Source organism: Callorhinus ursinus, unplaced genomic scaffold, assembly GCF_003265705.2.
Source record: "Callorhinus ursinus isolate GAN/ISIS: 27379988/994484 unplaced genomic scaffold, GSC_fseal_2.0 scaffold1, whole genome shotgun sequence".
NCBI lineage: Eukaryota > Metazoa > Chordata > Mammalia > Carnivora > Otariidae > Callorhinus > Callorhinus ursinus.
Window position 1 is genome coordinate 118,524,273 of NW_027397063.1, and position 26,445 is coordinate 118,550,717.

General features: G+C 40.3%; 1 protein-coding gene across 11 annotated transcripts in view; it reads right to left on the reverse strand.

Annotated features, from left to right (window-relative positions):
- TMEM108 (transmembrane protein 108) overlaps positions 1–26,445 on the reverse strand; it is a 747,136-nt gene that overhangs the window by 394,985 nt on the left and 325,706 nt on the right. For 7 of the 11 annotated variants that reach the window (XM_073900016.1, XM_025882119.2, XM_073900012.1 and 4 more), the window contains exons 1-2: positions 7,172–7,289; positions 466–584 (exon numbers count right to left, since the gene is read on the reverse strand). The gene's annotated coding sequence lies outside the window, so the exon portion shown is untranslated. Of the gene's footprint in view, positions 1–461; positions 585–7,171; positions 7,290–26,445 lie in introns of those variants that run through there. The other 4 variants (XM_073899983.1, XM_073899979.1, XM_073899974.1 and 1 more) reach the window with 2 other exon arrangements.

Genomic DNA, 26,445 nt, shown 5'->3' on the forward strand with positions numbered 1-26,445 from the left:
GGAAAAAAAATTTAAATGATTAATGAAGGAAAAGTTAAGCAAAGTAAGCCATGGAAGAGGAGGATGCTGGGAGAGGGGAATATATGTCAACAGGGCTAACAGTAGGATATGGCTACAAGAAAAAGGCAATCAGGCCTGATTCCCTTTTCTACTACATATGTCAGGAAAGTCAACCAGCTCCTCCCATGTAGATCATACCCATTCAAACTCACTGAAAATTCCTCTGTTGAGGTATTTCCATGCACAGTTTCCATCCCATCACTTTGATGAATTTTCTCCTCATAACTGTTGATTTGTATGGTGTCTATAAGTTGAATCAATAAAAGCTTTGGGAAACTTTCAAAGACAGAGCACTTCATTGCACTGACTCAAAGAGGCTAGTGAGACAAGCTCTTGTCTTGTCTAGACAAGCTCTAGGACTTAGTAAAACCAGAAAAACAATGGCAGAGAATGCCTTTGACTTACCCTGGAGTAAAGGGTGTGAGAGCCTTCAAACGCACTTACATCCTCATGACCCATCAGCTCTGCTGCTTTTCACCACTCACTCACTTCTGCATGTTGGACCACCACTGACCGATCACCAACTGCCAAAGACAAAAAAATGAATGAATGCATTAGGCCAGAAGACCCACAACTTCAAGCCCAGAGCCGCAGCTCAAGTGAATTTGCGAGCAGTCTAAGTGCTTAACACATAGACCCAAGTAAATGTGATGGTTGAAGCCCAGTAAAAGTTTATTTCTGGTTCCCATATATATACTGAAGAAGCAAACAGGTTGGTCAGTGATCCAAGCACCCAGGCTAAACTAAGTTTTGCCACCTTTTTAAAAACTTGATTTCCAAGCTTGCCCTAGGAATTTTCTCCACTCCAGCCAGCCAGAAGTGGAGAACAGCATGGAAACTCACATGGGTATTCTCTGTGTGTTTTTTTTCCTAGAAGTGGACTGCAACACTCTTCCACTTCCATTCACATTTTGGTGGCCAGAATCAGTAACACAGCCACACCTATGCACTGCTGGGCAGCTAGTAGTTATTATCTATCATACAAGGCTGGCTCCAGCCCAACCAAGAAGACAACATTCTATTTGGTACAACGTTCTGGGTAAGACACTAGCACAATAACCTTGACTTAGTTACTTAAGAAGTGACTCTTGGTTCCCTGATTTTTTATCTGTAAAATACCTATTCCCTCATAGGATCAATGTGAAACTCCAAATGAGAGAAAAGCAGCACTTCTCAGACTTTAAGGTGCACACATAGCACCTGGGCATCTTGATGAAATGCATTCCAATTCAGCAGGTCCTTAGTGAAGCCTGAGAATCTGAATTTCTCACAAGCTCCCAGATGATACCAATGCTGCTGTTCTCTGACCACACATTAAGTAAAAAGGAAATAGAGAATAGTTTTGTAAACCAGAAAGTAATTTGCAGATATAAAGAATTTTCTCGGCACCAAATTTGATTATAATTCCCAACTAGCCAGCACTTTTAGGAAATGCTTAGTCTAGGTACCATATAAAATTTCATATAGTCACAGATTTTTAGAAATTGAAAGAACTTAAGTGGTCACTATTCTCTCTTATTTTCCGCACAGGGAAATAAACTCAGAGATGTCAATAATGCCCCCAAAATCTCACAATAAATTAGTGTACTGGGAATAGAATGCAGAAATGTTTACTTTTTTTCTGTTATTACATAAACTCAATTGATAGCCTTCTGAAAAAAGGTAATTTTCTTCTGCTAAAGCAAGAACAAATACTACTCTGGCCCATAACCAAAAAGGTACCAAAGGTAGCATTCACCAGCTTAGGTCACTATGGTACCAAATGTAGGCAAGGTGACACAGAAAAGACATCAGGAGATTTTTAAGCAGATGTTCATAATGTAGTGATCTCTGCCAAAGTTATGTTTCACATGTCCAAAATAGGACTTGAACACAAATTAACTTCTGTATATGCTCTGGCAAAACCAAAAATATTTTCAATATATAAAAACTCTGAGTCACTACTATTTGGGAGACAATTAGAAAAAGAATTTGGGGTTGCAAAAAGAAAAGAGAAATAAAATAATTAACTAAGAAGCAGCAGTTTCTATGATAAATTCTGAGGACAAAGGAATCTCAAGATTTTTCTTTTAACCCTGACATGTATGCTATTTTTGCATCTCTGAGATCATGGTGAGTCCTAGGAGCTTACAGTAATAAAACAATGTAATGAAGGACCTCAGAAGTGAAAAACAGGAGTCAACCTCTGAAGTCACAAGTCAGAAAAGCACTATCTATTTGGAAATCAGATCAGATTGAGGGAGAAAGGAGGTTCTTACAATGCATGTCATCTTCAATGAAGGAACATGAATATGAAAGTGTTTTGGTGAAATCACAAGGGAGTACTTATTGGGCAAGCAATGATAAATGGAAATCAATACTTGCACATCCATTATTAATTTAAAATGAATAAAATACTATTAGCATCTTCATTTAGTGAGCAATTTTAAACATTTCAATAAAGGTAAAAGGTTCTAAGAACTTCCATAGGTTTACTTCTGTACTCTACCCCCAACTCTCATGCACTATATAGTGTCTTTAGCTCCTCAAAAACTCTCCCATCCTGGCAATTTTCCACAACCCACTCTAGACTCTAGAATTTCTACCCTATTTTTGTGCCATGGATTCCACTCCCCCACCCCCAACCCAGCTTTGGCAGTCTGTTGAAGCCAAAGAAACTCCTCCTCAGAATGTGTTAAATGTTATAGGATTACAAAAGAAGCCTATTATATGGACATATTCTTTCCACGCAGCACTCACAGTTCCATGGACCTAATATAAGAATATCTGATTGGTAAGGGACTCTTCTAGGATGATGAAAGTTTTTCTTCTAGGAAACAGTATGCAAAAAGTTTTAAAAAACCCAAAGATGCACACAAAGAATCCTGTGCAGGATCAGTCAGTGAAGAACAAGCTGCAAAGAAAAGCCTGACCTTGAATTTCTACCCAAACTCAACATTATTCATGCTGTGGCTTTAAAATGCTACATTAAGGAATTACTCAGAATTTTCTTGGCTCCAGCCCTGTAGACACAGCATATTCTGAGTCCTGAGGGCAAGTGGAGAAAGGCAGCATTGGAGAAGGAAAGATGGAGAGGAGTCTGAGCTTGGGTCCTAGTTCTCTAACGAGTTCTCTACCACTAACTAGTTCTGTTAGCTTGGTCACTCAGTTCTGAGTTGAAACTCTGCCTATCAGATGAGCAAGTTGAGTTAAACCACCCATAGGGTTTCTTCCAACTCTGAATTACTAGGATTCTAAGACAATACACAATCATTTCTCTGGAAAGAAGTATTACTAAGATTTCTTTTTGCCCTAGGCTCACAGTATGAAATTACCTTCTAAGATGAATTTTTCAGAGGCTTCAGAAATACCTTACAAGAGTCACCCTGCCACAGAATAAGACTTGAAAGAGATTTTAATAGACATGTGTTACCTCAGCAATCCCAGTGATCAGGCAAGAAAATGGAGTTTCAGAAAAGCAAAGATTTATTTGAGGTCACATAATGAGACAATGTTAATGGACTGTTGTAACTACTGCCATCTAGCACCAGCAGGATTTTAGGATTCAGCACTGGTAGTAAAAACCAGCTCATCAGTTCTCTTGGAGACAGAAATAAACCTGAAATAAGCTGAGCCATAGGGAGTGAACTGCACGAGGAAGCAGGTGACTGGGGTAATGACACCCAGAGGCAGCATACTGTAGCTCAGGCAGGGTCAAAACTGAGGTTCTCATATACATGTAACTTCACTGGCAACAGCACTCACCTCCTTCAAGTACCATGGTTACAAATTCCATCTTAAAGAACAGTCAAAAACAAAGAATAGCTATTTTAAAAGAGGGAAACAGATAAATGAACTCTGGCTAACAAGCTTAATAAAACCAAAATTCAAGATTTGGAATAACATAATCTTGAAAGGACAGCATTAGCTAAGAAAACCTTAAAATACTTCCTAGTAATTTCCAAGTTTTAGAAGAAAATGATTCAGAGTAACTTTGACCTACCTGGACAGCCCTGCAGTACAGTAACAACAAGCACTGCCATTACGAATACTCTCACCACTACCTTCAGAGCATGTAATTACTGGATATTAATCAAGTTTAAAAGTCACACATATATTTCCATAGTCCTGTCCATGTGTAGATTAGCTTTACGCACAAAGAATTAGAACCATGGCATTGTTGTGAATTTTGATTGAATCAGGATTTCAACCTCATGTTCAATTAACCAACATGTATGCCAAGAGCTTTTAAAACCTGATATAATGCGTAATTGTCAGTTTACCCTCTGCGTTTTCCCCTACACACAGCCAGCAAAGTAATTGTACCCATTCCTCAACCTCCAACACACATTATTTCTACCTAATATAAACAGCTGGGCTTTCAGAACCTTTTTTTTTTTTTCTTTTTTGGAGAGCTGATAGCCTTTCAAAATCTGGAGGCTACACACCACTGGTTTGCCAGCTCTGTTTCATCTCCTCCAGGAATTCCAGAGACAGCAGTGCCATCTACTGGTAGGGAGGGCACAACTTATTTCGGGAAGCCTTGTGGGTGACATGAGCCAAAGATTTGAAAGAATGGCAGGCTAGATTGTGTCTTTGTGAGCCTTTCTTTTCTAGAGCATATAACAAACATAACTGATGCTTACAACCTGAGAAACGGAACCTCCGCAGGAGTCTCCCCATGAAGGGCAGCTCCTGTGGAAGCCATACAAAGCCCAGCCGGGCTAGCCAATAATGAGCTCTGCCTGGAAATGCCTCCTTAAGGCTCCAAAGAACCTCACTGAATTAAACATTTCCTGGCTCTCCTCTTCCCCCAGTGCTTCTGTATCAGATGATCTCACCCATGCCCCCACCTGTGGCAATGTTATCCAGCTTTATCTTACAGCATGCATCTTAGGGAAGGTGCTCAGACCCATCTCAAAGTGAAGGCTCTTATATTTACACAATGTGACACAGATCCCGCTCAAAGGACACTATTGCTTAGGTATGCAGGTCGGACTCTAATTTCTCTCATTGCTCTCCATCATCCCTGTTCCTGACCCAGAGAACAGAAATGACAGAAGGGAAATGATTTCGTTGTTGCTTCGAAAGCAACACTAGTGGGCTTTCATTGAATTGGAAAATAAAACCTTGTCTTGTAGGTCACTGCTTCCCTCAAGATGAACTAAGCCAGCCAATCTTTCTCTTTTCCCTTGTATAAACCTATACATGTTTCTCTTTTTTAAAACCCATCTCTCTTCCAAAGGCTAAACATAAACATACTATGATCTTTACATAATTTATATAAAAATGACATTTTTCTAAACATAAAAGCATATTTTTTCAAACTATACCACCTACTCCACCTTCAAAATTCCTTCTCCCCACCCCATCACATGCCATCTTAAAAAAAATCATTGGTAAATTGAATTATTCACACTAATTTACTTTATATTCCAATCTATGGGGTAACAATCTATAGTCACTTTAATAGGGTCATTTGTTACATTCCCAAAAAGCTTTGCAGCAACTTTACTTTCATCCACCTCAGAAAACCATCAAAAAGTTGATTTGCTACAGCTGATAAATGTTCTGATTCCCCTAACAAATTTAAGTGTTCCTGCTTCAATTTGTTTTATCTTGCCAAGTAAACTGATTTCTTAGCAAGTGTAGGCATTTCATAGGCATGAGGTGTGTCTTGGATGTTTGAAAAATCAGTGTTTCCTAAAGAAACCAAACTTTGTATGTGGAAAGGTAAGAGTAATAAAAGGGCTTTGAAGGCATATCAGGTCTCCAAGGAATCGGGTAGAGAGATTCTTCTCCATCTCACACCAGAATAAGTTTTAAATAGATTACAGTGAAACTCCGGCATATGGTAAAAATCTTCCTAATGACTGATGAAACATTTCTTACCAAGTAAACTACCAGATACATCCAACAAAGTAGTGGAAAACTGAAGGGACTTTTAATATTTCATTATAAGATATACAGTATGCCCTTGCTATTACAGGTCTGGGGAAATGGAGAAGGAAAGCAGATGTCTTGCACACAACTTCCTTTTTTAAACTATGACTTAAAGGAGACATCCCTCCATCCCCAACACACAAACCGTTTTGGGCATCCAAGGGGTCTTTAAACAAGCACTTTTCAAAGAATTAAGGTCTGAATAGGTGTAATTTGCACCATGCCTTCCCTTCTCCCTACAGGCCATTAACACGCTCAAAATACTCTCTTCTGCACACCAGAAAGACTTGTTTACAGAGATAACCGCCACCCCCCCCCCCCCCCCCGACCCCCCCCCCCCCCAAGCCCCTATCTTCTTGATGGAGAATCTCAGTGTGATGATCTGGTCTGCAGTTCACTGCAGGCATTTCCCTCCTCACAATTTACCAGTCATCGGTTTCGCTGTATCTGTAATTCCTTATTGTAGCCTCTCATTTAGACCTGCTCCTGCTCATTTAGACCAGTGCCCAACTGTTTAAAAATTTTTTTTCACCTCTTAACGAAAATCTGGATTCCCTTGGCAGGCTAAAAGCGTTCAGTATCGATGCAACTCTGGGGTGAGAGCTCGCGTGCAGGTCCGGAGAAGCCTTCTACCGGCAACACTTGGGCTCGGTCCACCGGTCGCGAACCCCCCCTCCCCCGCCCGCACAGCTGCGCTAGGAATTCACCGTCGCTCGCCGCCGGATTAGTTCGAGTCCCGCGGCTTGGCTAAAGTGACACATTTTTTTCCCCTTCCTTCTCACATGTGACAGGTCCCACTGTATTAAAGCCATCCTCTCCCGGGCCCCAGCCCAGGTCCGGAGTCCACTGATGCCCCCGCCACACCACGCTCACCCTTTACCTGGGGAGGGGGCCGATACCAGCATCCCTCCAGGCGGGAAACAAAGGCAGAGACGAGGCTGCCAGGTGGGCAACTCCCCTCGGGCGGGCTCGTCACCGTGATGAGGATAGGAAGGTGCAATTAGAGGGCAGGAAAAGGGAAACCGAGGCACCCAACCGGGGTGGCTGAGTGCGAGTCTGCATCCTACCCGAAGCAGAGCTCCCCGGACGGACCCCAGACTTCCCCCCTTCACCCCGCCCAGCCCTGCCCACCCGGCTAGTTCGCACTAGCCGCGGTAGGGGCAGGGGGCCGCCCCGCGGCGGCGCTTACCTCAAGAGAAGCGCTCCGGCTCCCTCCGACGGCTCAGGAGAAAGCCCCGCCGCTCGCGCACGCGCACTCGCGCTCTCGTGGCTTCGCGTCCCCGCGCGCGCCCCTCCGTCCGGGCTCTGGCCCGCCCCAGCCCTGTCCGTCAGAGTCCACGAGAGCCAATCCGGTAACAGGAGAGGCCCGGCGCCCGTCACGTGGTCTGACCAGCCAATCACCAAATTGCCCTCGGCAGCACCCGCTCCGATGTCCCTGGGGGTTCGGTTGCTACCCAGCCGAGCCAGTGCTAAGCGGGCACAAAGGGCTGAATCTGTTTTCCAGAGCTGTTTTTGCTCATTGAATGAATTAATAAGTCAACTGATATTTGAAATTCTAAATATTAATAGCAATCACTTGGGTATCTTGTTAAAAGGAGGATTCTGATCCAGTAAATCTGGAATGGAAACCTGAGATTCTGCCTTTCTAACAAGCTCCAGATGGTGATGATGATGCTCCTGATCTGAGGACTACGCTTTGAGTAGCAAGATTTTAAGGGCACCTGTCAGAAAATGGTTTAGCCCTTGTTCCATATTGTCTGAAAGTTTCACGACCTTTTCTTTTCCTTCCTTCAGTGATGGAAAGCATTCCAGGGACTGAGTAACATGGGGGGTGTCCTGGTGACACTCATAATTTGGGCACTGGCTGAGGGAAAGTGCGTTTAATTCCCACATCACCTACCCCTAGTCTATGGGGCAGCAATCTCTGCCAACTTGATGGTTGGAGTGTGGAGACTAGAAGTAGTAGAGAACACTAGGTTTACTTTCATTCTGATGTATTTAGCATGTGTGTCAGAAAGCGACATAAGTAATTTTTGCTTTCTGGAAATTTACATTCTGTCATAGAACTATACAAGCGAGCTCAGAAAGAAACATATAGGAAAAACATGCAGAGAGCTATCGGTCTCAGCATCTTGAACAATTCAGGCATAAGCCAGAAAGGTTGTAAAATAACCTACCTTAGGAATCGTAAAAATTGCCCAGACATCCTTCTGTCAGTAATACCAGGGTCTGGAAGTCAGGAAGTCCATTGTCTCTGCCATCTCTCAAACCGTGACCTAAACCTAAATGTGTTCAGACCTCCCAGCTAGAACCTTTGTTGTTCAGCATAGTCAAGCTCATATTACCTACCCAGTAGTGTACCAAGGTGATTCAAAGGCCTAAGTGCTAAATTCTCCAAAACCTTTCCCCAGTTCTTCAGACCATGACAATGCTTCAACCAGCTTTCTGTCCTATTCATCAAGATGATCAAACTGCCACTTAGAGGAAACTTCACCTTTGTCCATATATCTTGGGCCTCTCTGGCTTATCAACTCCAGAAGTGAAGCCCCCTTAACAATCTTATACATTGCTTATCACAGTGTCTGTATCAGAAATGGCTTAGCACAAATCCAGAGTTACAGGCAATACATCGACAAACCTAGCACAACAATGGTTCCGGCGAGATCAAGAGTACAGAAATATCTAATCAAGAAGAATCTATTTAAAAGTCTCAAAGTTTCTTTTGCTATCATTAAATCACTGTATCCCAAGCCTGGCTGCACAGTAAAACTTCTAAGGAAATAGATTTTTGGGGCACTGTGCATAGAGATTCTGATTGGGGTAAGGAGTGGAGCCTCAGCAGCCGCAGGTTCTAAAAGATCTACAGTGGTTTGTATCTAGCCTTGCTTGAGAAAACTGGCATAAGCTGCCAGGTTGATAGACTCATTCTTTAACAAAGGAAAACCAACTCTGCAACACAAATCACTAATGACATAAAGACTAATAAGAGGAAAGTTTCCACATAATTTGTGAGAATAGATTTTTTGTTAAGGCCAAAAATAATTAACAGGTAAGAGATACTCCCAACCTATTGAGTGGAACAAACTGAAAAGCAATGTCCACAACTAGGTTTAATTCCAGTTGATTAACTAAATATTAAAAAAAACTACCACCTTTTAGCCATACTAATCAATTCTTTTAATATCTTCATGTGTTTTATGCTCTTCTTAACTAAAAGCAAATTTCTTTGTGAGCATTATTAAGAGTTATTCTCTGAGGTTTTCCCAAAGTGCAACAGAATCACTTGGAGTACTTGTTAAAATGCAGGTTCCCAGCATACCCATCCTGAACTTCCTTTAGCCTCTCCTGTAACAATTCTGAAGATGCACTAAGTTACATTTGAGTCCAAGTGGTACCTCCTGATACAGAAAATATACATTATAGGCAAACCCTCAAGTAAAATAGATGTGCTATTAATTTAGTTTGCCATGCTGGCTAAATAAATCTTATTTTATTTTAAAGAATTCCAAGAGATTCTTGATTCTTTTTCCTGGGTTTTTGCCAAATTCTGTCATTTTGTGAAATAAAGAGATTAGTGCTTGGATCTTAAAGAGCTGTTGTTGCCCAGACTTTCTCTATGGAGTGATATTTGTAGTAGTGGTGTACGACCTAGTTTTTAAATAAATTAGTGAGGTCCCTTCAGAACACTGTGCCAACGAGAACCACCTTGCTCGAAAGTGACTTAATTTGTCACATCAGAAAAATAGAAGGCTAATGTAGGGACCAGCAAACTAGCTTCCCTCCTGCTCTGACACTTTTAAAAATACATTTCACAGCATTCCAACGGGGGAGAAATTTTTCTCACCTTGTAAACTTGTAGCTTTATCTACTGAGTAAAATAAAGACAGTTTTCACTGATATTTAACTAGCGTGAATAATGTAAATTTTTAACAAGATAAAAGCATTTATTTTTCTCTTTGTGACTGTCATCATTACAAAAAAGGCAACAAGAAACAGAGATTCTTGCTTGAGGTTAAGAATTTGAAGAAAAAAAACATCCAGGCAGTCATTCATTTTTCTGTTTCTTAGTCTGCCTGCCTCACATACATAAACTGGCTATCCTATCTCAAGAAATGGATATGTGTGTATCTGATTTAAATCATGAGTTAGCTTAAGCAAGCCCCCTCCCCATTACCACCCAGAAATTGCTTAGAAAGAGATTTAGGTTTACTTGAAAACAAATAAGATAAAGACCTCCAAGTCTCCAGGAATCTACCCATTGTTCCATTAATGATCACAACCCCTACAGACTGCTTTATGATTGCTAATTATGTTTAATCTCACCGTCAATAATAGCTTCTCTAAACTTAATTGATTTCATTCATGAAGACCCAATATTACCCAAGATTCTAGCCTCCGTCTCTCACATAAATCTGTTCAGGATAACATTTTATATCTATTGTATCTGTGTTTTAATAACTGGTACCTTTTTTTTTCATCCAGTGTAACTGTGTACAGATATAACCTAACACCCTGGACATTTTTTAGATAAGTTCATTTTCTTTGTATTCTTTATAGGATTTATTGTATAATTTATTCTACAATTTATTATACATAAATAACATATTTTTTATTTTTTATAAAATAATAATACTTAAAATATGTGTGTATAATAACATACACATTGGTATAATATGCCTCTCCATACCTCCCCCAACTTAAGAAATAAAACATTTTTAATACAAAGTGCCCATGTATTGCTCCCAACAAATTGATTGTTTTTGATGAAGATATCACACTTAGCAAGCTTAGCTACAAAAGAGAGAGAATGGTTTATGGAAAGAAATACCTTATTGTATGCATATAATAGAAAACAAATATAAATGGGTAAAATTTTTACTGAATATTTGGAAGTTCCCAAACTTATATAAGAAAAATATAACAGAGCTAGAAATTTCAACTGGTCCGACACCTGTGTTTTACAATTACAAAAATGAACCTGGAAAGCAGATAACTTTTACAAGACAATACCAATAGTTTGGAGCCAAGGTGAAGGCATCAGGTCTCATTCACTCAATGAAAACACTAAATGTCCTCTTCTTTTAGCTCATTTTAAGAGAAATAAGCCATCACAATTAAGTGTTATGTTGCAAGCGAGGCTCATAACACTAAGAGAAATCACATAGAAGGAGCACCAATTCTGACTGATGAAATTAGGGAAGGTTTTCTGTAAAAAGTGATGCCTGACCTGAATTCCAAACAACTAGTAAGAATTAGCCTGCAAAGCACTAGAGACTGGGTGCTCCAGGACTGGCAATAGCCCATACAAGAGTGTAGAACACTGGGGATGAGAAAATAGTTTAATTTGACTAGATGTGAAGGGGAAAGAGTATGATTGAAGGGTGAGGAAAAGACCAGAATGAGAGGATGAAAAAATGCATGCTATGACATTCCTTCCTCCTGTAATCAATCATAGCATTCAACTCTATTGTAGTGATTATGAGTAGAATATAAGACCAAACCCTAGTTCTTCCACTTGCCACTTGTGTAAACCTGGACAATTTGGCCCTTGGAAGGTATTAAATAAATGATTGCACAGTTTTCTCATCTGTAAAATGGAAATAATGGCAATACAAGTACTTGTCTCTTACAAGTTAATGAGCTAATTAAGTGCTTAAGGAGCCACTTGGTGTGTAGGAAGTGCTAAATAAATGTTAGCTATTAGTAATAATCTCCTGAACCTGGATGTGGCCTCAGACTCCTTCTCAACAGTGTTACCGGCCTCCAACTTCAAAAAACCAGAATGGCACTCAGAGGGATACCGCCCAGCACTTTCTAGTGCCTAATACAACTCTGATTCAGAGCTCTACAGCCTAGTGCCACTCACCTATACTAATTCTTGATCACATTTAAGCAAGTTCTCTATGAAAAAAATGTCCCTCTCAGTCCAACACCAAGTCACACACACACACACACAAAACCCAGCTGTTGGCACAACTATTTTCTTGAACATTTAAAGAGATTATTTTCACTGTTGGTTTTTTTTTTTGAATTTTTAATAGAACACATCATACTCTAAGATGTTTGGATTTTTGTTCCTTAGATGTATTACTTCTCACTTGCTCACACTCGAGTTTATATGCCATTTCTATAGCTATACCTCCCAGATTTCTGAACTGTATTCCCAGCAGCTTTCCATTCCTATGCACAAGAGCTTAGCATCCTCTATGAAGATGCAATATTGGGGTATGTGGCTTCTGCCAAATGATTTCTAAAATTCCTCCAGATTAGTTCCTGGGACTGGTATGGGTTCACGCATGCATTCATTTCCACTCAGAAACATCTCTGGGGTTCTCTGTGGTGAGTAAGAACTAAACTAGATAACAAGGAGACACAGACCCAAGCAAACAGGGGTGGTTTCCATTTGGGGAAAGCTTACTATCCTCTGCCTATCCTTCAAGCCCTATCCTCTGGACTGAGAAGCTCTGTTAGTCCTGGGGTGGAGACTGTTGATGCGCAATCAAGATCCCCCTTGGATCCCTTTCACCAGCTCTGTACTCTCATCCCCTAGCCTCCACTCCTTTTGCTATAATCTTCAGAGGATTACCTTTGACATTGGAGCCAACTCACCTCTATGGAACCAAAAGTGCCTGAGAGTGACATCACCCTGTTGAGCAGCCCACAGCCAATGACTAGCAGCTATACACATATAAAAATTCAGCTCCATTACTTCAAAGTGTGACACACTGTGCAGTCTAATTTACACTACAGGACTCCCTATATCAGGCTGAATCTGTTGCTTGAAATCCCACCCTTACCTGGCTCTTTTGAGTTCCTCCTAGAAGCACTTCCTTATAAATCACTAGCACCTGAAGGCTTGGCTCAGAGTCCACTTCTGGGAGTACTCAACCAATGACCACTCATTTGCTTACTATTAAGGTGCAGCATTCATCCCACTATATTTACTTACTCTAAGTCGAGTGATATACTCTATATTGTACATTGCATGAGGACAGAGACCATGATTCATTCATCTTTGAAGACCCCAGGTCATGGCACATAGTTGGAGCTCAGTAAATCTCTGCTGAATTGACTTGAGCTAAAATATCTCTGGCATGTCTCACCAACTCCACCCGTCACCAGCCACTTCTCTGATCTTATCCCCAACTCTCTGTCCCCTGACACTCAGCTCCAGCCACACTGGCCTTCTTAACTGTTCCTCAGATATAACAAATCCACACTTGTCTCTGGCTGGAATGCTCAGCTATAGCTTCCCACTTCCCCTCACCTTGCATCTGCAGGGGACCTCCGTCCCTCATTGAATTCAGGTGTCTGCTCAAAGGGCTTCTTGTCAGAAAGGCCTTACTTGACCAAGTAATCTCAAGCAGCACTCCCTCCTATAACTGATGGTCTCTAACCCAGTCTTTCTCAACTAGGGTTCCATGACAGTATAATCCCTACAGAAAATGATTTTGGTGACTGTTTTTTCCCATTTCCCAAGGATGGTACACAGCTGGTATCACTCAATCTGCAGAGTAAAGAAGGTAATTCATTGTACATAAAGCGTGCCTTAGGGCATTAGAGTTTAATTCTCTGGTAGAACTGATTGACATGGGCTGCTCTGAAATATTATCTGACTTTATTTTTTCTTTTAAGCTCTTATCAACATCTGACAAACTAATTCTTGTTGCCCTACCCCACCCCTCATTAGAATTTGAATTTTGATTCCGGTCCTTGTTTATTCCCAGTGTCTAGAACTGGTACATAAGAGTACTGAAAAAGTATCTGTTGAATAAGCTTCACAGGATAGATGCATCTTATAACTTTTCAACTATAAAAACAATTCATGTTGAGGATCCTGGGTGGCTCAGTCAGTTAAATGTCTGCTTTCTGCTCAGGTCATGATCCTGAGGTCCTGGGATTGAGTCCCATGCCAGGTTCCTTGCTCAGAGGGGAGCCTAGTTCTCCCTCTCCCGTTGCCTGCTGCTTCCCCTGCTTGTTCTCTCTCTCTGTCTGTCAAATAAATAAATAAAATCTTAAAAAACAAACAAACAAACAAAAATTCATGTTAAAACATCCATGTACAGAAAAATGTATATTATAGATTACCCAAGTGAAATGATGAGACAGAAAATGTTAAATGGAATTGGGAAAGCTGAAAAAAAATTGTCCAGATAATAATAATAAAAGTTTCTAATTATCCAAATATGAAGTAACCAACTGCTCAATCAGGATGAGAGATACAGGGGCCCAGGGGTGGGGGTGGGGAGCAGGTAGGGATGCAGGCTGGATGTTAATAAACTGAGTACTTCTGTCTAAATCTCACTAGGAAGGGAAATAGAGGGAACTTTCATCCTAAACAGGATCAGAAATGGACCCAAGAGATTGCTGTGGCTGAGCCACTAAGCAAAAATTAATAACATAATTAAATTCTATATCCTCATGGGACCAGGGAAAACCAAGAAACCCATCCCATATACTCTACATTTTTAAAAAGGGAAATATGATAAATACAAGCCCCATTTAGGAAACAACTGAAAGGAAGGACTTTGAGAAGTCAATAACCCACAAGAAAAGCCTATATACTTTGTTGTTGTTGTTTGCTTTTCATGAAAAGCATATACCAAGGAATGAAAATAACAAGCATTCAAGGTAGAACTAAAAAAAGAATTGCTAGCTAGAGCCATATAAATTATCAGAGAAAAAAGAGGGCATTTCCCCAATTGGTAAAGGAGTTCATGTGAAGAAAACAAAGAATAACAACTATAAGAAAAACACTCTGAAGAGCACCTTCCAAGGGCTGTGAAACCAATAAAAGATTATTTTAACATGTCAAAGGAAGGAAGTCACTCAAAGAGTAAGTGGAGTCCTTTGATCTTGTTGCGAGAAAGGATTTGCTCAAGAATGGAAAGAGGCATATTTCACAGGCTGAATTATTTGCTGCAAATTAAGATACTGAAACAATGATATAGAGACTTCCTTTCCTAGGATATCCACAAAGAGGGACTAGTTAGAATTACTTGATTATAAGAGTTACCATGTGCTCAGGATACTTTGCAAGGTTGAGCAAAATCAATGTGCACAAATCATCAAGACTGAGGCATGGAGAATCTGCTGACTCATGTGGGTGACTCAGTATACAAATGTGTAGCTGTTGACCATTCATGTACAGGGGCTCTCCTCAGAAAAGAACTGAAAAAAGATAATCCCAAAGATTATTTTGTTCAAATATTCAACGATTTTTAATCTCCATTATAGGCTCCATGACTTTGCCTGATGTAAAATAACTTAATGAAATGGCCATTTGAGTATACCTGATAAAAATTACATGGGGCCATGCTCTTTCTGTTGCTTCTTATCTCCCTTGACACTACCATTTGTGAATTTATTGGCCAATTACAGGAAACTTACAGGTTAAAACATTCTGAAAGCCTGGCACAGAGTGAACATTTAATAAATGTTACCTGCTTTAAATTTTTTTTTTCAGGGGCACCTGGGTGGTTCATTTGATTAAGCCTCCCTCTCTTGATTTCAGCTCAGGTCATGATCTCAGGGCCATGAGATCAAGCCCCACAGCAGGCTCCATGTTGAGCTCAGAGCCTGCTTGAGATTCTCTCTTTCCCTTTGCCCTGCCCCCTGCTCACACTCGCACACTATCTCTAAAAAATAAATAAATAAAATAAATAAATAAATAAATAAATAAATAAATAAATAAATAAATAAATTCTTTTTTGTTTTTCTTCAGTAAATAAATAAAAATATAAAAACCAAAAAAGAAATCAAATAGATTATTTTGCTTCCTCTTTATTTTCTTTCCTTGTTTGTACTGAGCTCCTCCTGAATATCCATCAGCCATCTCCTGCTACATCAGCAATAGTCCTCTGACAAAAGTTTCTACTAACAAATGGCCCAAAACATGGCCCTCATATATTCTTATAGCTATTTATGCTTAAGAGTTCTTATGGCTATAATTCCCCCTGAGAAGATGTAGGGGTAGCTAAAGCCATATTCTCCCACTAGAGAGAATATTCAGGTCTTCTGCTTTCAAAGATTAAAAAAAAAAAAAGTGATGTTCTTTTGGCTAGAGCCCTCTCCACACTGCTACAATTGCCTGTGTTTCCTAAGGTTTGAAGTGGTTTCAAAGACAGCTCTGGACCCAGCCCAGTGCTTCTGCCAAGGGTTTTGATTTCCATAGTCCAAGATCTCTCCCTTGTCAAATATCCTCATCACGCACACATTTTTCTATTAAAACCCCAAACTGGGACTAATGTTTCCCATCTCAAAGAGATAATTAGAAATGAGCTTTAGAAAAGTACTTTACAAATTTCCTTCAGTTTACTCCTACAATATGTCTCTTCTTGAAATGCTATGATGGCTATTATCAAGACACCCATCTCCCAAGTCTGTGTTCAGCACCTCTCCTCTGAGCCCTCATAGAGACCCTGCATGTCCTCTAACATGGCCTCTGTCACACTTTATTACAATTCACTGTTCAGTGGTTCATGACCCCCACTAGACTAAGTTCTGTGAGGGCGGGGATCATTTCTATATTGTCCTTTTTTGGACAAGAACAATGGCCCCTAGAACAATGCCGGGTGTAAAGCAAGTACTCGGTAATCATTTGTTAAATGAATGGAAGCTCTCATTCTCAGAATCCCCCCTCTACTTCTGTGGGCATCTCTGCTGATTCCACTCTGAACTGGAGAATTGCCATTACCTATTAGTACGGTCTATCATTAACATTCCTTTATGTATCTTTTCCTTTCTGGGCTCTGTGTTCTCTTTGCTAATATGTGCATGTATAAATATTTAAATTCCCCTTGGGTTAAATTCTTTTCTCTAGTCTCACATTTCTTCCTTTCCCCTTGCTAATTTTAGTAAGATCATCAAACCTAGGTAGTGTTCCTTCAAATATGAGCAGCTGACACCTTGTACACATTGCCAGTGACTCCATCACTGTAGCCATTCATTTTAACAAGCAAAAAAGCAATACAGCAAGATACTCTCCATATTCCATTCCTTTACATTCCAGTTTTTCTAGGTCTAAGTAGAAATTGCCTTTAAAACACTATGTCAGTGGGTCTGAAACTTGAATGGTGCATGAGAATCACCTAGAGGGCTTGTGGAAACAAAATTGTTGGACCTTACCCAGAATGTCTGATTTAGTAGGTTTCAGGTGAGGGCTGAGAATATACATTTTAACAAGTTTCTAGATGATGCTGATGCCTTTGCCTAGGGACCACACTTTAGAAACACTGTCATGTGTCATTAAGTGACAAACTCAAAGACAATATAAGAAAAAATAATCAACAAATTAATCCAAAGTCTATGTACAAAAGGAATTGTTCTCTATGATTGGTTATGACCAAAGGAGTATCATCATTCCAGGAAGCCAATCAAGTGTGTCACTATAGCTCAAATAATCAGCTGTTTGTTGACTATCATTCAAAAGAAACATATTTTTCTTTCTAATAAAACTTTGTGTACCTCTGTCTCCCAAAATTCAAGAAAGCTACAATGGCCCTGGAAGAAGTGCTGGGAAGGGCAGCTGGGCTGATAGAAAGCAAAAGTTCTACTGGACAGAAGGCTGCTTTATAAAGCCAAATAAAGGGAAGTAAGAGATTTTTTCATCTGAGAATGGTAAAAGCTAAAAGTTAAGACAATCAAAGGCTCTAACATTAGGAGCATTACAAATAGGTGGATAACCTAATTCTGAAATCCTGGAATGCAGAGGGTCCTTTGAAACTTGCACTTAGGGAGGTTTATGAAGAAAGTATTAACTTCATTCAATGGGTGTAATTTGTGGTACTTATAACCCCTGAATGGATGTAAGGAAAATAAAGATAATCAAAATATATTTTGTCAAGTATATAAATAATAAAACAATACATTGTTAGCTTTTCATGGCCCACAGAAGGAAGGACTGCTTATCTCCCTATCACATGACTCCAGTGATATCTTTGGTAAAAGAATATGGTGAATACTCCCTGAGTTTTGCCTTATAACACAGTTCTAACACTTAAAACCAGATGAGCAATTTAACCTTTAGACTTCATGTGGTCCACTTCACCTTGAAGTATGGCCTGTGATCCAAGTTCAGGACCAGTAACTAAAAAAGAATTTTTTTTAACTAAACTCTACACCCAATGTGGGGCTCACACTCATGACCCTGTGATCAAGAGTCACATGCTCTACCAACTGAGCCAGCCAGGCACCCCCAGTAACTAAAAATATTAAAGTGAGTGAATAATAATTCCATTTATTCACACATGCTCCAGCTTTTAAAAAGTGCCACCTCGGCATGGTAATTCAGGTAGTTCTGATAACTGTGTGTTTGGGGACACATCTGTCACCCAGGGCTAAGGCACAGACAGATAAAACATGGCATAAGACACAGAAGAGAAAGAGTGAAAGAAATAAAGACTATGGCTTAAGAAAAGGTTTACAAAACAAATGCAGGGTGAGGTGGGTAGGAAAAGTATAACCGAACCAATATGAGTTTGCTCCTTTGAGTCAAAAACTGCAATAGGTTGAGTTGTTCCACAAAGTAAACTTTATTTGCAGCAAATAAGGAAATCATGGGGAACAGCTTCCAAAGCCATGACTTCCAGAACAAGGGTGAATGGGTTCCTTTTATTTAGGGTTAGGATGAATATTTAGAGAGGGAAGCCTGGTCCTCAGACGTAGAGGTGGGCATAAGGTGGTGCATGCACCTTAAGAAAACATGCCTAGACACACATTGTATGTTATGTAAATGGGCTGACGCTCTTCCTCAGGTGGAGATTTTAGTATCATAATGAGGTAAAGGTAGTCATGGTTATTCTAGAGGTCACTCCATGGTCCATCTGCACAGGTGCAAATCAGGGGTTAAGCTCAGACTGTTCTAGGTGGTCTAGCTGGAGGTCTTGTCAGGGCAGCTGCTATTGCTCCAAGGGTGACTTCACTTTCCATTTGCCTGAGTTAAGAGATAAGCTGGAAAGAAGAGCTCAACGAAAAATGTGGGACAAAGGTTGGTGAGTGAGTACAAGCAGGTGGGCAGTAAAGGTCAGGTCTTGGGGTCTAGCTAGTGACAAATGGAGTACAACAGGCAGGAACACAGTAGGAAGAAGTGGAAGTGTTGTTATTAAGTTGTAGCCTATTACTGCAACATGGGGGTGAAAGACGGACCACACTTCACGATTCTTAAAAAAAGAATCTAGAGATCTGAGTTTTTATGAGAATCTGTTCAATTCAGTTTAAAAGGAAATCTCTGTGGGCCAAGCAAAACACATTTGATAAGGGCCTAGATATATCCTTTGGCTAAAAAGGTCCATTCCTCATCCTAAACTCTCCCAAACTCCTTCTCAGAACTGTCATGTGTCTCTGCTAGGTGCAAGGGAAGCTGGGAAGTGTAGTTTTTTTTGGGGGGGTTGGTTTTTTTTTTGTTTTTTTTTTTTTGCAGGGTACATTGTGGCCCTGGTGAAAATTGGAATTCTACTACTAAGCAAGAAAGGAGACCACACATCCTAAGGAGGAAAGATGCCCCATGCTTTGGAACACTAAGTCTAAGAGAATTCTACAGAAATTCACTCGCTCGGCAACCTCCCTTCTCTCTGTTCTTGAATGATCCTTGAAGGCCTCTGGACCAATCCATTAGCCTGAGTATAATGTGATTTGTACTGTTTTATTATAGAACTACATTAAATTAAAGGACTGCAATCATTGTGCCAAATGGGTCATTTTCAGTTTAGTACCGGTCTATGTAAAGCAGACAAATGGGAAAGGAAAGATATGCTAGAAGTTCCACGTACACAATTTAAAACTTGAATCCCTCCTTTTGCTAGAACTTTCATGACATGATTCATGTACTTCTTCTGTCATTGCCCCAGTCTCAAGACAAGCAAATGTCTGAGAAGTCATTATATTTAAGTTACTTTGGGAAATCTCTTTATAGTCAAAAGTGGGATGGGCCAAGTACACATTTCTCATTTTCAGGTCAATGATGGTCTTACCTGAAGAGTCAGTTGTACTAATTTTAAAAAACCAGAAAAAGAAGACAATAGTCTACAAGTAATGATGCAATGACCATAGGTGAGGATTGACTAAGCCCTCAGGACTGCCTTCTGATTTTTCTGATTTTAGACTTTTTGGCTTCACCTTAAACAACATAGGCAAAATGCATCTAAATGAGATACTAGAAAGAATACTAATTTCAGGTTTTCTATAGTCTCAAGAGATCTCAATTCACTGTTGGTTTCACTTATAATTCATTTTCTTTAAATTTTATGATGATTGAGGGTATACTTAACCTTATATTCCATTCACTGGGGAAAAAAGGGAAATCATTTGCCTCCATTTTTACTTTTTATTCATTTCTAGGTATTTTTTTGTTGTTTGCTTTTTAGTTTTGTGCTTTGTTTTTGGTGCCTATGATAAAGTCTTCCTGATTTAACATCTCTTATCAAGATTTTCTGGAGCTAATAATGTCAGAGGAGTTTGTCAAGAGCAACACAAATCCACACTTGAACATTAAATCTTTAGTGCTGGAATTGTTTACTCTGGGCCATGCCGCCCAACTCTTGTACCTTCATCTAGTTTCTACGAAGAGGGCTACATGCTTTCCTAGAGCTAATGTTTATGTTTCAGTATAGCTAAGTCTCTTTGGAGTTCGTTCTTCATTACTCTTCCAGTGAGAAATGTCAAGGGCCTGCCTTTTCCTGCAGTTTTAGGGAATGGCTTTTTCTTATCCTTATTCAAAAGGAGGAATCAGGGCGCCCGGGTGGCTCAGTCGTTAAGTGTCTGCCTTCGGCTCAGGTCATGATCCCAGGGTCCCAGGATCGAGTCCCACATCGGGCTCCCTGCTCAGTGGGAAGCCTGCTTCTCCCTCTCCCACTCCCCCTGCTTGTGTTCCCTCTCTCACTGTGTCTCTGTCAAATAAATAAATAAAATCTTAAAAAAAAAAAAACAAAAGGAGGAATCAGATGGGAGTTATTTTTTTTTCTCCTCAATCCAGAAGTTTCACTTATATTACATTTGCCTTCAGTAACCCAAGCTGCTAAGCCTTGGGAACCAGTTCTTCATTCAGACTTTGAAGCCCAGTTCAAGATATAAAATACCCTTCTGTTTTTTGTGGGGTTTTTTTTTTTTTTTTTTTTTTTTTTTTTTTTTACAAGCATTGCTTTGGAGTGGATATATGTGCAATACAGCTGCTGGGGCTTATCCAGTAATTTAAACAATCTCGTTATCAAGAAGTCCAGAGATAGGCTGCCATAGCAGCTGTGCAATATCATCATTGCAGGTCAGCTTCTCCTGAAAAGTGAATTCTGCCATGGAGCCTGAATGGAGGAAGTTTATTGAGAACTGTGCTTGGTATTAATACCTTTTGGGTAAGAAAGGCAGCAGAATTAGGTAAGAGAAAGAAGTTGGATTGTGGTGTGGTCACAGAAAAGTCTCAGCTGATCACATGCGAAACTGAAGCTGGCCCTTCAGAGCTTTTCCAAATTGGGGTCAGGGAACAGGCCTTTCTACTCTCTTGTCAACCAGTCATTGGATGCAGGCTGCCCACCTGCAAGAAAGGGGCATGACCAGGGGCGAGGTGTTTGTCTTCAGCTGAGGGCGATTCCCAGCAAGAATGACAGTTGAGGGACATCAGCTATCAACAGTCTCAGCAGCTGGGATCAAAGACCTCGGTCCTAAACGGGATGCAAACAGGTATAGCTCAATGCCTACCGCAGTTGTCAATGTCCCAGATGCCTTTTTCCTACTGATCTGCCATTCTAAGCACATGGCTTTCATGTTCATGGTTGCTTCATGATCTCAAGATGACTGTGCCACCCCAGCCTTATTTCTGCTCTCTGGGCAGAAACAAGAAGAAAGAAACAAGGATGAAAAGGTAGCACCTGTATCAGAAAAGCAACTATTTCCCAGAAATGCCCAATAATTTTCCATTATGTTTCATTGGCCAGGGCTTGTCATCTGGCTATGCTAGCTGCAAAAGATGCTGGAAAATGTGTGTTTTAGCCAGACACATTACTGCCTTAGACAAAATCAGAGATCAAGGTTTTTAAAGAAAGAGAAGAGAATGGATATTGGCATCAACAACTAGCAGTTTTCCTAAACCATCTGATTTTCAAAGAGAGTTAACTCTCATTGACAGTATTGGGTGACTCTATAAACCTCAAGGATTTTTCCCTATTGTAAGAAGTCACTTCCCTATCTTAATTGCGTTCTAGTTATATTGGACTTCATTTTCTAAGCATGTTTATTCTAAAATAGTAATTCTTTTTCTAAAACATTTTAAGTAATCTCTGTACCCAATGTGGGACTTGAACTCACAACCCTGAGATTAAGAGCCACATGTTCTAGTGACTGAGCCAGCCAAGTGCCCCTTAAAATAGTAATTCTTTTTTGGAGTTTTTATTTAAATTCCAGTTAAATTCCAGTTCCAAACAATATGTTAAGTAGCTGGAATTACATACTTAACACATGTAATATTAGTTTCAGGTGTAGAATTTAGTGATTCATCACTTACATATACTACCCAGTGCTCATCACAACAAGTGCCCTCCTTAATCCCCAACACTCATTTAACCCATCCCCCTATCCACCTCCCTTCCAGCAACCCTCAGTTTGTTCTCTATACATAAGAGTCTGGGTTTTTATTTTTTATTTTTTAAAGTCTTTTTTAAAAGATTTTATTTATTTATTTGAGAGAGAAAGCACGAGAGTGAAAAAGATTGAGAGAATGAGTGGGGGGAGAGGCAGAGGGAGAAGCCAACTCCCTGTGGAGAAGGGAGCTCGACATGGGACTCAATCCCAGAATCCTGGGATCATGACCTGAAGGCAGATGCTTAACTGACTGAGCCACCCAGGCACCCAAGAGTCTGGATTTTTTTAAATATTTTATTTATTTACTTAGGAGAGAGAGAGAGAGAGAGAGAGAGAGAGAGAGCATGTGCACGAGTGGGGGGGAGGGGCAGAGGGAGAGGGAGAAGCAGACTCCTTGCTGATCAAGGAGCCCGATGTAGGGCTCGATCCCAAGACCCTGAGATCATGACCTGAGCCAAAGGCAGACGCTTAACTGACTGAGCCAACCAGGTGCCCCAAGAGTCTATTTTTTGGTTTGCCTTACTCTCTTTTTTTTTTTTTCCAAAATAGTAGTTCTTAAATCATTTCTGTTTCCCTTTCTCTCCCTCATGCATGTGCATACACAGACACAGAATAGTGACATTCCTGTACTGTGAAGAGAGTGATGATAAAAACAATCATCATAGGATTCTTGTCAGTGCTTGAGCAAATTAAGGTACATCTAGAAATAAGGGAGAAGAAAGGCCATTGTCAAAAGGAACACACAGAGAACAGAAGAATAACAAATCCAAGATGGAGAAACCTGTCAAAGTAGAAATGAGCAGGAGTAGGGTTGCCAGATTTAGCAAATCAAAATAGAGGACATCCAGTTAAATTTGAACATCATATAAACAATGAATAGTTTTTGGCATAAGTCTATCAGCAATGGACTGAATGTTTGTATCCCCCTGAAATGTACATGTTAAATCCTAAAGACCTGTGTGATGGTGTTTAGAGGTGGGGGCCTTTGGAGGTCATTAGGTCATGAGTGTAGAGTCCTCATGAATGGGATGAGTGCTCTTATAAAAGGGACCCCAGAGAGCTCCCTCACTCCTTCCAAAATGTGAGGACGTGGTGGGTAGATGTTCATCTATGAAGCAGAAAGTGAGCCCTCACCAGATACTGCATCTGTGAGTGACTTGATCTTGGACTTCCCAGCCTCCAGAACTGTGAAAAATAAATGTCTGCTGTTTAAGCCACCTAGTCTCTGATGTTCTGTTATAGCAGCCTAAAGGGATTAAGATAATATTCTAAATATTACATGGAACATACTGATCCTAAGAATTTGTTACCTGAAATTCAAATTTAAATGCTTATCCTGTGTTTTATCAGGCCACCTTACCTAGGAGGAATAGTGTCACAATCACAAAATTAGATACTGCCATTGTGCCCATTTCTATAGCTACTGACTTCATTCCTCCCTTGAAACTTTTCCATAAACCTCTAGCCTAAAAATGACTGTCCAATATTTCTGGGGATTAATTAATCAATGCAGCTAAAGCTGAAGCTCTTTTTTGCAACAAATTACATTTTTAATATTTTCTAGAGTACAGGATCCCTTAGGGTACATGGGTAAGTTGCAAGTGGGTCTCTGAATCCACTAAAATTTGTGGAAAATTTTGTGTGTGGGCTTACATGCCTTCTTCTGGGGAGGAGGCCTATAGCTTTTGTCTCATTCTAATAGAAGTTATAGACTTGAAATAGTTCATTCCCAAGCAGAAGGCATTGATAAAGCATCAGGAAGCCTGTTAATCTTTCTTGATTATTTTATGTGGGGATGGAGGTAGAAATACCAGCTGGAATAAATGCTTTAGAACTTTTCTTTTAGGGAAATTTGGAGCAAATAGGAGAAACTTTCCATTCTTCATCAGTCCAAAATCAATTATCAAGGTAGACATTAGTTAGAATTTTCAGCAAATCCTCTTAGTCTCAGAAATCACCCACACTATTTTCTCAGCACCTCTATGGGTGAGGTTTCTCTCCTTGAACCGTTGAGCTGTTTCAAAGGGTAGGGTAGATATAAGAGGCAACCACACTCCCACCTTGACTCCTGTCTTTGGAGGGGCAGATTAAAAGGTGTGTCTGTGGTTAAATCCTGTAGACATGACCTTGTCATTACTTCATTCTCTTAAGTGTCTTGTCCATTCTTGGTGCTTGACGCAAAAGACTTCCTATTATAATTATTTGCTTCTCATTTGGACTTCTGTTCTCTGATAGGAAATGCTACAAAGTAGCAAGCTTAGAAACAATCTTGGGACTCAGTGTAAGAAAGCAGAATATCCCATGTTTCATCTTCCCTTTGGTTCCCAGGATAATGGCATGGTCTAACCCTTGAAACACTGTGCTGTCCTAATGAAACTTTTCTGAATTCATGAATCCATAGATGACATACTCACTGTACCATGGTAAATGAGCTATCAGGAAAGCCCCCAGACACATCTGCAAGATTCTCCAAGGGCAGAAACCCGTGTTCTGAGTAGAGAAACTATATGTGTGCTGTGGTCCAAGGATGAGAATCATTTGGGACAGATCAGATAGGGTTTATAAAACGAATTAAGAAGTACCTGTTATAGCAGGCTTAGGCATGGGCAAATCAATTCCACACTCCCACCCCTATCCCCAACTGCCCTGCCCGCAGCTTGGGCTCATGCCTCAGGGGCTCTGTGCTTTGGAGGGCTTTCTTCAAAATTTCCTAAGTCCTGCTCTGGTGTTTCAGACCAGATGGATATGAGAATGCCATTTGCGTGGGGCACGCAAAGCCCAGACTGGGATCTGCACAGACTCTGTTTCTGTCTTTCGGAGTTGTCTTAATCTTCTACCCCATGTGTAAGGTTGACCATATGCCACAGGACCCATACTATAGGACTGTCATGAGGCCCCAAGGCCAGGCCCTGGTTTCAGAATGGCAGTCTGGCCAGCAGATTGCTCCTGCTAGCAGGTGCAGTATTTCTTGTGTGGGATCACATGAGATTGGGTTGTGAGGATGGTGCTGACAAGCTGATTTTCAGTGATTCAAACTGTCTATATAGACAAGGGTCCTACAAAAACCCTTGCCCAGGGCCTGCACACCCCATAGATGGCTTTGTTAAGGAATCTGGACCCAAGAGAAAGGGGGAAAGATCAAATGGCAATACCCAAAAGATCATTTTGTCTAAATCTGTTTTTCAATTGAAAAATATTTTTTATTGCAGTAAATATATGCATAAAATAAAATTGACCATTTTAACTATTTTAAGTGTATAGTTCATTAGTATTAACATTGTTGTGCAGCCATTAAACCTCTCATTTATATAACAAGAAAGTAAAGCCCAAGAAGCCAACTTTTCCAATGTCACATAGGTGATTGGTGGAAGAGCTCTACATTGTGTAGCCAGTGTTTTTCCTGCTTTTCCTATTCATTCATTTTATGGATAAGGAAATTGAGTCCAGAAAGGCAAAGTGACCTTGACCACGTCAGGAGGAGGACCAGTAACATCTGCAGACCTCACAGGCCAATGCTCTGCTTTCTCCACCTCACTACTTCAGACTGCCCCAACCTCCCTCACCATTTTCCTTCTCCAGTTCTTTCCACAGAAATTCCAGGCCTCTGTACACCAAAATGTGAGTTTCACACAGCCAATTATCACCTAAAAATGATTTTCTAAATTGGTGCTTGGCGGGTGTCAAATCCATTGGCTGCAATATGTCTTCACACCAGACTTCAGTAGTTCGTCAGTTATGGATTAAAGACACTACTTGCCACCACTTCCCACCATTGCTAAAGTTTTTCATGCACTGTTTTTGGCTGCAAATCAAGTTTAAGGAATTGGGAAAGTAATTTAGATTATTTGTAATACATTATATACATTGGGATTAGTTTGATTAAATATATCGTCATTT